General features: G+C 36.4%; 1 pseudogene; it reads right to left on the reverse strand.

Moving 5' to 3' along the window:
* Positions 1-8,720: 8,720 nt before the first annotated feature.
* On the reverse strand, positions 8,721-10,619 carry LOC102838486 (annotated as a pseudogene).
* Positions 10,620-11,195: the final 576 nt, after the last annotated feature.

Below are 11,195 nucleotides of genomic sequence, written 5' to 3' on the forward strand. Positions count from 1 at the left end.
TCTAGTATCATTTCTATAGTCAAGGCCATATTTTCCAACTATGGATCCTTTCCCTTTATTTCACATTTTCAGCTTCCAATCATCAGTAATTATTAATATACCTTCATTGCATTTTTGATCAATGTCATACTGGAGTGTTCAGTAGAATTATTTAATTTTATCTTCACTGACTTTCAAGGTTGTTGAGTAAATTTGAATAATAGAGGTATTAAATGATCTTCCTTGTAAGCATATGGATATTACCCTATCACAATCAGATAAATCTGGAAATCTTCTTTTTGATGATTAATGTCACACTATGGTTACAAGTTGGGCTGCCAACCTCAAGGTCAGTAGTTCGAAACTACCAGCAGTTCTGCAGGAGAAAGATGAGGCATTCTGCTCCTGTAAGGATTTACAGCCTCGGAAACCCTGTGCAGGGTCACCAAGAGTTAGAACTGACTCCATGGTACTTAACAACAACAACAGTTCCTCTTCAATTTGTAATTCCTGGCAAGTAAACCATATGATTGTGAGATTCAAAATAGTCACTATGAGGCCATTTCAGCTCACTAAGGCCTAAGATAATCGGTCTTTATGTGTTGCATTTCATTGTTGATGACTTAAAATTTTCCTAGATTCATACTTCATACTTTCCATGTTTCAATTATTAATGGATATTTGCAACTGTTTCTTCTTATTTTAAGATGTTCACCATCAGTACTGAAAAATGTGCTTCATTCATGTCAATAAGGTTACTCCTACTTTGAGGAGGCAGCTCTTCTGTGCCTTCCAACCTGAAAGACTCATCTTTCTGCATAATATCTGACAATGTCCTGCTGCTATTCATAAAGTTTTCAGTGACTAACCATTCAAAAGTTGTCTGCCACTCCTTCTTTCTACTCTTTCTTAATCTGGAAGTGCTGCAGAATCCTGTCTACAATGATGGTGATGGTGGTGGTTACCTGTCATGGAAACAATTCCGACTCATAGCAACCCTGTTTCAGGTTTCCTGGCCTGTAAATTTTAATGGGAACAGAAAGACTCATCTTTCTCCTCAGGATGAGGAGCGGCTGGTAGTTTCAAACAGCTGACATTGTAGTTAGCAGCCCTATGCATGACCCACTATGCTACCAGAGCCATGGTGCCCATGGTGATATTTAAGATACATATGGCATAGCTTCTGGAATAATAGCAACACACAGCAATCAAGATACAAAACCTCACTCACCAATGGTGGATTTTACAATAGAAAATAAAGAAAATCACCTTATATACAAAAGATTTTATGGCTTATCTAGAAATAAACATGAGATATTATGAAAAATGGCCATGAGAAATTAGATAATGCAATGAAATGGGCAGATGCAGAGCAAAATTTCAAAAATTTGTTTTCTTGTATACTATAAATACAGGCCTACCCAAAGACATTGTGAGTTCAGTTTCAGACCACATCAATAAAATGAATAGCTCAATAAAGCAATTTACACAACTATTTTTGTTTCCCAGTGCTAATAAATCTTATGTTTGCACTCTGCTGTGATCTATTAAGTGTTTGATAGCATTATGAGAAAGTCTGAAATATTCTGAGAAGTATCAAAATATGGCACAGCAACACAAAATGAGCACATGATGTTGGAGAAATAGTACCAATAGATTGCTCAGAGCAGGATTGCCAAAAACATTGAACTTGTAAAACAAAGAATAAATAAAAATAAAGCAGTATCTGTAGAGCACAATAGAATGAAAAGATGTGTGCCTGTAACTCATCAGGAAATTACAATGAAAAATGTACAGAACAACAAAATATAAAACAGTTAAAAATTATATCTCATTAAAACAAATGTTGAATAAGCACTGAAATACAATGTAGTATGGTACTGTAGGGTAAGCAATGGACTGTTAACTGCAAGGCTGGTGATTCAAATCCAAATCTCATAAACCCTATACAGGTTCGCTATGAATTGGAACCCATGTGATGACACTTAGCTAACAACAAAAGAAAAACCCAGTTGTTTGCAAAAAATAATGCTGGTCTTTCCCAAGTTAATATATAAATTCAAAACAATTTCAGTCACAATCAAAATGGTTCATATGGACTTTAATGAAGTAATTTTTAGTTCAAAGTAAAAAATATATTTAAAACTAGCCAAGACAAGAAAATAATTACTTTATGCATGGGTGGAAGCTGAAAGAAGAGGAGAGGAGGCAGCTGCACTACCAAGCCCTGAGACACTGTCCAAAATGATAAACATTGTCAGATAGTGACACACAGACAGAAAATCCAATTTCAAAAACAGAGTTCAAAATCTCAAAAATAAAGCATAACTTATAATTTTTATAAAGTAAAATTAGAACATAAGATAAACCTTGTTTCTAATCAGTGAGAATGGCGAGAGCTTAAAATATGATTCAAAATGTTGATAATTATTGCAAAACAAAATAAAATGGAACTTTAGAGCAAAACAAATCCTCAATCACTTAAGGAGTTAAATGCAAAGGAACAATAGCACCTGAAAAGAGCTAGAATAAAATTAAGTTAAATACTTATTATTGGGGTGGGAAGAAATTTATAAAACTAAAGACAGAACCAACAACACCACAAAAAGAATAATAATCTTGACTCTGAAATTTTTTTAAAAAACATAACATAAAACTTCTTAGTTTTTAAAGCATCAAAAAATTGTTGTTGTTGTTGTCAGGTGCCATCGAGTCAGAACCAACTCATAGCAACCCTATGCACAGCAGAACGAAACAAAAAAATTAGACATACTAAAAATGATGTATGTTTGACAGATAAAGATATGATATACTTTCTATTAAAGAGTGCTTACAAATAAATATTTTAAATTTAGTTTCTTTAATTTTTTATTAAATCATTTAAATTTTACAAACAAATGTAGACAGTTATATAAAATCATGTACTACCCATTCATCTATAAGAAAAGATTAACATTTTGTCTTATTTGCTTCAGAATGATTCTTGTGTTGAGAGAAAAATGTTAGAGATACAATTAAAATTGCAGTTCTCACAGTCCTTTACAATTCTTCCCCAGAAGCAATAATTATCCTGAAAGTACTATGTTAACATTCCCATTAATGTTTTGTACTTGTTTAAATACATATGTTGTTGTTAGATGCCCTTGAGTTGGTTCTGACTCATAACAACCTTGTATACAACAGAGTGAAACACTGCTGGGTCCTTGACATCCTCCCAATTGTTGTTACCTTTGAACCCATTGTTGCTGCCATCATGTCAATTCATCTCTCTTTTGTTGATCTTCCAATTTACCAAGCATGATTTCCTTCTCCAGGGACTGGTCCCTCCTGGTAGTGTGTCCAAAGTATGAGAGATGAAAGCTTGTCATCCTGGCTTCTAGTAAGCAACCAAGACCTGGCTGCCCATGGTCCTTCCACAAACCCATTATTTAAATGCAAGGATTATTCTATGGTCTTCCTGAATCGTTGTCCACCTCTCACAGGCATATGAGTTGATTGACAATGCCATGACTTGGGTCTGGAGCACTTTAGTCCTCAAACTGATACATTTGCTCTTTGCAGAGTAATGTTGCAGCGGATTTATCAAATGCAACATGTTGCTTACATTCTGGAGTGTTGTTTCCATGAATGTTGCTTGTGGATCCAAGCAAAATGAACTCTTTGACAACTTCAATCTTTTCTCCATTTATCATGTTATTTATGGGTCCAGTTGTGATGATTTTTTTTTTTTTTTTTACATTGAGTTGCAATCCATACTGAAGGCTATAGTCTTTGATCTTCATCTTTTCCCAGCAATGTTGCATCACCTGCACTTTGTTGGTGTTGTTTTAAATCTTCATGGGAGCAGAAAATCTATCTTTCTTTTGCAGAGCAGCTGGTGGGCTCAAACTGTGGACCTTGTGGTTCACAGTCCAGTACTTGTTCTATGTAACTACAACACTCATCTGCATATCTTGTTGTTAAGTACTGTCAAGTTGATTCTGACTCATAGTGACCCTGTGTAGGGTTTCCAGGAGCAGCTGCTGAGTTTGAACAGCTGACCTTGTGGCATTTAAAATATCAGTGGCATAACTTCCAGCATCACAGCATACACTAGTAGTGATGAATATGTATATATACCTGAAATCAATTTATTTAGTGCACTGATTCAATTAATATAAATGTCAAAATACTGTACATAATATTTTTTCACTAATAATTACAGAATATTCTCAGTTTTATCTTTTCACTAATGATCATGATTGTAAGTTATTCATATTGAAATGTGTTGCTGTTGTTAATGCTATCAAATCCATTCTGATTCACCGACACCCAATATAGGGTTTTCAAGAAGCAGCTGATAAGTTTAAACTGCTGACCTTGCAGTTAGCCATAAAGTACTTATCCTACACCACCACACCAGGACCCAATTAACACATGTTGTTGTTGTTGTTAAGTGCCGTTGTCAACTCGATTCCTACCTATAGCCACCCTGTATAGGGTTTCCAAGTAGCAGCTGGTGAGCTTGAATCACTGACCTTGCAGTTCAAACGACTTTGCAGTCTGACACATTAGCCCACAGCATCACACCAGGACTCCTTAACACATGTTTTATTGTTGTTGTTAAGTGCCATTGAGTCTATTCCAACCCATAGCAACACTGTATAGGGTTTCTAAGGAGCAGCTGGTGAGCTTGAACCACTGACCTTGCAGTTCAAATGACATTGAAGTCTGATGCATTAACACATGTAGATACAGTCAAATAATATTTTTTTTAAAACTACTGAGACATACCCACCCCTCTGACGTCCAGCTGATATTCATTTCATGACCACTCCTATAGGTTTTTGAAGACTGTGGCCTTTGGAAAGCTGACCTGAGCTCTCTTTGGGTGGGTGTGAACCAACAACTGTTCAGCAAGTCATTGAGGACCTAGCCATTTCTCTACTAAGGAACTATTAAGTTGTTTCCACTTTCTTACCATACCTACAGGAACACCATGAATAATACTGGGCATTTCATCCTCTGCACAAAAGTGAAATTGGTGGCATGTTGTTGTTGTTAGGTGCCATTGAGTTGGTACCAACTCATAGCGACCCTATGCACAACAGAACAAAACACTGTGTGGTTCTGGGCCAACCTCACAATTGTTGCCACTTGAGCCCATTGATGCTGCCACTTTGCCAATCCATCTCTCTGGGGATCTTGCTTTTTTTCTCTGACCCTGCACCTTGCCAAACATGATATCCTTCTCCAGTGACTGGTCCCTCCTGACAATATGTCCAAAGTATGAGAGATGAAGTTTGGCCATCCTAGCCTCCAAGGAGAACGTTGGTTGTGCTTCTTCCAACACAGATCTGTTTGTTCTTTTGGCAGCCCATAGCACTTTTAATATTTTCCTCTAACACCATAACTCAAATGCACCAATTCTTCTACAATCTTTATTCACTGTCCAACTTTTGCATGCATATGAGGTTATTGAAAATAATCATGGCTTGGTGACATAGGATATGTATAATTTTAGCTCTGGTAAGTATTGAAGGGAGTCCTGGTGTGGCACTGTGGGCTAATGCATCATACTGCAAAGTCATTTGAACTGCAAGGTCGGTGGTTCAAGCTCACCAGCTGCTCCTTGGAAACCCTATTGTTGTTGTTGTTGTTAAGTGCCATCGAGTCGGGTCCGACCCATAGCGACCCTGTACAGGGTTTCCGAGGGTGTAAATCTTTACGGGAGTAGAAAGCCTCATCTTTCTCCCGCGGAGCAGCTGGTAGTTTCGAACCGCTGACCTTAAGGTTCGCAGCCCGATTCGTAACCACTATGCTACCAGAGCTCCTTATACTGGGTCACTATGGGTTGGCATCAACTCGATGGCACTTAACAACAATAACAACAAGTATTGAAGAATTTAAGTGACCCAGTAGATCCCCATTGGGAACTATTGTTTCGAATTGACCTTGTTCTCTGGATCACCTGATTATGATCCATTCTATATAAATCATGTTCCTTAACTTTTATCTTACTTTAAAGACTGATGAGAAGATCACCTCTTTGAGCTAGCTGATTTTCATGTAATGTTTTGATACCTGTTAAGCTGAAAGCTTGCTGAGGCCAAGATGTTCACTTAAAATGAAAATGCCAAACCACATGAGATCCTAACTTCAGCAGCTATCTCATCAATGGTAATTCTACAGTTATCTTCCAGAAGTTTCTGGATGTTAGTCAATTTCTTCATTCATTGAGTTGATGATATTCCCTTTCTTGGCTCCTGTTAAATCTCTCTCTCTCTTAACCATCCTAAAAACATTTGATCCATTTAAAAACTGTTGTTTTATTTGATGCAGCATATGTGTAGCTTGTTGCAAAACTTTAGTAATTTGGGAAGATGTCCACTTGAGTCATGTAAAAAAAATGATGTTAGTCCTGACCTCAGCTTTGCTTTTTCCATGGCACAAAAAGTATTATTTTATTTTAAGGCACTCTGTGCAGTGGTTACATTTTGGGCTGCTAACCTCAAGATCAGCAGTTTAAAATTACCAGCTGTTTCACAGGAGAAAGATGAGACTTTCTGCTCCCGTAAAGATTTACAGCCTCAGAAACCTTATGCAGGGTTGCTATGAGTCAGAACCGACTCCATGACACACAACCGCCACCACCATCAATGGCATTGTTACTGCAGGAACATCTCTGCAGACATGCATTGATCACAGTGACACATTTAAGCACATTTTATTTGAAATAAACCCATGAATGTATAAACAAGAACCTAATAGCAATTCTTTTTTACTTACTTAGACTGTTAGTCTCTATATTTTAACTAGCATATTTATTTTGCTTATATTAATGAGATTGCTAGTATTTGGATTGATGTCTATAATATGATACTGTGATATTATTTACATTGCTCATTTTCTGGTGCCTGTTCTTTTTGCTATTTCTTGGCACAATGATTCACTTAAATCTTTTATTCCCATTTTGCTTATATGGAAATTTTGTTTTATAATACTATTTTTTCAATCATTGCTCTTTACATTTTTTTAATGTATATTGATAATGACTAAATACAAAGTTAATCTCTTACCCTCTTCCCAACAATCTGAGTCTGAGTCTTTTTTATTCCTATGTTGTATGTAATTATTGTGTGTTATTTAGATATGATTTCTTTTGACCACCACTATTATTATTAGTTTTTATGTTGTTATTGTTAAGTATAGTAAATCAGTTCTGACTTAAAGGAACCCTATGCACAACAGAACAAAACACTGTCCATTCTTGTAAAATCCTAAAATTGTATTTGAGTCCATTGGGTTTTTGGTGTTTTTTTTTGTTTTTTTTTTTGTAGTTCATTGTTGCTGCCTCTGTGTTACTCCATCTCATTTATGGTCTTCCTCTTTTGGGTTGACCCTCCACTTCACGAAGCATAATGTCCTTTTCCAGGGACTGGTCCCTCCTGATAACATGTCCAATGTGTTGGAGACAAAGTCTCACTGTCTTCACTTCTAAGATGCATTCTAGTTACTTCTTCCAAGACAGATTTACTTGTTCTTCTGGCAGTCCATGGTACTTTCATTATTCATCCCCAACACCATCATTCAAATGTGTCAATTCTTCTACAGTCTTCCATATTCTTTATCCAACTTTCACATGCATATGAAGTGATTGAAAATACCATGGTTGCGTTAGATGTACCTCAGTCTTCAAGCTGAAATATTAACTCTTTTACTCTTGAAAGAGGCCTTTTGCAGTCATTTGTCTAATACAATACAAAGCCTTATTTCTTGATTACTGCTTCCATCAGCGTTGCTTGTAGTATGCAAGCAAAATTATATCTTTGAAAATGTCAATCTTTTCCTTTTTATCATGATGTTATTTACTGGTCCAGTTGTGAAGACTTTTGTTTTCTTTACATTAAGGTAAAATTCAAACCTAAGGCTGTAGTCTTTGATCTTTATTAGTATGTATTTTCAGTTCTCTTCCCTTCTAGCAAGCAAGATTATATCATCAGCAGATGGCAGAGTGTTAATGAGTCTTCATCCAATCCTGATACCACGCTTTTCTTTCCTGATTTTTCGCCATTAAGTATCTCCTTATTCTGTTCAAATGTCTTTTGGTCTATGTACAGGTTCCTCATGAGCACAATTAAGTGTTCTGGAATTCCCGTTCTTCCCAATTTTATCCATACTTTGTTATTATCCACACAGTTGAATGCAGTTGCATAGTCAATGAGGCACAAGGAAACATCATTCTGGTATTTTCTACTTCAGTCAAGCTCCATCTGATATCACCAATGATATCCATCATTCTAAGTTCTCTTCTGAATCTGACTTGAATGTCTGGGCAGCTCGCTGTTAATGTACTGCTGCAACTATTTTTGAATTAACTTCAGCAAAATTGTACTTGCTGTATTAATGATATTGTTCAATGATTTCCACATTCTATTGTGTCACCTTTATTGGATTAGACACAAATATGGATCCCTTCCAATAAATTATCTATGTAGCTCTCTTCCATGTTTCTTGTAATAGATGAGCGAGCACCTCCAGAGTTACATCAGGTTTTTTGTTTTGTTTTTAATGAAAATGCACCAGTTGTCACTTTTTAATGATGGAAAATACATTGTAAAATGTGGACATCTTTTCAGACCTTTTCGTTTGGTGAGCCAGTTAATTGTCTGTTCACATGCAGAGAGCAAATCTCTCTCTGTGTGTGTGTGTGTGTGTGTATGTTTTTATTTCTTGGGTGCCCACTTCTCATCCAGGTAAGCTCATCCCTGGGGTGCACAAACTGCTCTGTGTTTTGGTGTAGAGTGGAGACTTTGAGCTCCAGTGTTCACAATGCACTGTTTCTGATCGCTTAACCATTTTCCAACCTCATGGAAGAACTCCTTCTTTGCACTTGCAAACATCAGCTCCTCTGTCTTTAGGTTGCTCCATTTCCTTCTTCCATAAATATCTTACTGATCAAAAGGTAGAAGTGACACTTCCCACAAGTGTTATTAGTTTTGTGTGTCTTCATCTGTTCCTTCTTCAGCTGCTGGTGCAAAGGCAGGGCAATCTCAGGCAGAACACTGATGAACTTCTCTCTCAGGAGAAAGCCCAAGGGCCAAGTGGGATCCTCAAGCAATGGCTCCAGTTGTCCCAGAACATTCCTCTCAGTACTCTTCTCACAGCAGCTCAGAACCAGCTTGTTAATTTGCACAGTACACTGAGTCCCCTTTCTCTCTGTTAGATTTTAAAAGCTTATAAAACCAAAAATCTCATCTTCATCCACATCCACCTCATCATAGTTGTCTTCAGACACATTTGTTTGCTTAATCAACATTCCCAATGTGGCTCTGTTGTATTATGACATCTGTGAGCTAAGGAAAAGCTCCATATCATCAGTCAGAACAAGGCCAGGGGCAGACTGTGGAACAGACCATTAACTGATCATATGCAATTCAGGCTGAAGCTAAAGAAAATGAAAACAAGTCTAAGAGAGCCAAAATATGACCTTGAATTTAGAGATCATCTCAAGAACAGATTTGATGCATTAGACACTAATGACCAAAGACCAGAAGAGTTGTGAGATGACATCAAGAACATCATACAGTAAGAAAGCAAAGGCCATTAAGAAGACAAGAAAGAAGGAAAATACCAAAATATATGTCAGAAGAGTCTCTAAAACCGGGCAATATTTAGTTCTATTATGCATAAGGTCACTATGAGTTGGAACAGACTCTGCAGTACCTAACAAAAACAACAACAAATGCTAATGACCATTTTTTTATGTTAACATTTTGAAGTTGTAATTCCACTATTTTCCAATTCCTGTGGTTAATGCGTGGCACTGTAGCATCAGCACTGGACTGTGAACCACAAGGTCGGTAATTCAAACCCACCAGCTGCTCCTTAGAAACCCTGTACAGGGTCACTATGAGTCAGAACTGACTTAACAGCACTTTACAACAACAAAATGTTTGCTGTGTAATGTTTAATTTTATTTTAGTAGTTGCATTTTTGTAGGTGAGTCCTGGTGTGGTGCTGTGGGTTAAAACTCAGGACTGCAAGGTCATCTGAACTACAAAGTCTGTGGTTCATCTCACCAGCTACTCCTTGGAAACCCTATGCTGGGTGGCTATGAGTCAAAACTGACTCAACGGCACTTACCAACACCAACAGCATGGTATGTTTAGGTATTAATTATTATTTGATTTATTACTACTCCTGGTTATTGCATATCTTAGGTGTAGAGATATGTGACTTTTGTCAGAGCCATTCTTTTTATTTCCTCTTAGAATTCTTATTGTTACATATTGAAAATACTCTTATATAATCTCACTTTGACTTTCTGTTCTGTATATAGGTCTTCCTGCCACCTCCTGCTATCATATTTCTTGTGTAGTTTGCTTGTTCTCTTTATTCTTTGTTGATATCTAATCTACTTTTTAAATCAGCCCTTAATTTAATTGCAGTGTTATGTTCATATTTTAGAATTTGTATTTGGCAGCTTACAAAGCTATATGTTGTTGTTGGTTTTAATTAATGTCGTGTCTCTTTTTTGTTTGTTTTCTACAACTTATCTTATTGATTTAGTAATTCAAATACACATTCATTTTAGTCTTTTTAATGCTAAGCTATATAGAGTATTAAAATACTTTGGAGGTATTAATTTTCTTATTCATCTAAATCTTATTCACAGTAGATTGTTTCATTGAGTGTTTTCTTTTTCTTTAAAATATTAGCTTATTCCATGAATCATAGTTTTGTAGTGTCTCTCCATAGAGTTTTGCATTTGCTTCTAAGAGACACCAAAGATATATTATTGACCAGAGACCTTGTTTTTTTCTCAGCTTAAGGTTCTTTGAAATACATAAATATTTCAAATTTTGAATCCAAATTATTTGGAGATATAGTTCCTGTATTTTTAATTCTCAGATAGATGTTTTGTGCTACCTTGAGTCATGACAAGGACTAGTTAATCACAATCATTTGAAACCATCTTTTTTTTTGACAGTTAGCAATACTGTATCCTGCTCAGTGTCACCAGCACCATCACATGTGACCTGCCATTGTGTCAGCTGGTGTGACTACTGCTTTGCTTCTCAGCTACTTCTTTGCTCTTGGGGTTTCATTTTCTCTTATGTTGATAGATTCAGTCATTCTAGCTCTTTATTTATTTCATTCAGAATGCAAGTGTAAAAGTTGTCAAAGCTAGTATAATCACCATTTTGTAAAACTAGAAGCCTGTGATCATATAC

This window comes from Chrysochloris asiatica, unplaced genomic scaffold (genome assembly GCF_000296735.1).
Source record: "Chrysochloris asiatica unplaced genomic scaffold, ChrAsi1.0 scaffold00002, whole genome shotgun sequence".
Taxonomy (NCBI): Eukaryota; Metazoa; Chordata; class Mammalia; order Afrosoricida; family Chrysochloridae; genus Chrysochloris; species Chrysochloris asiatica.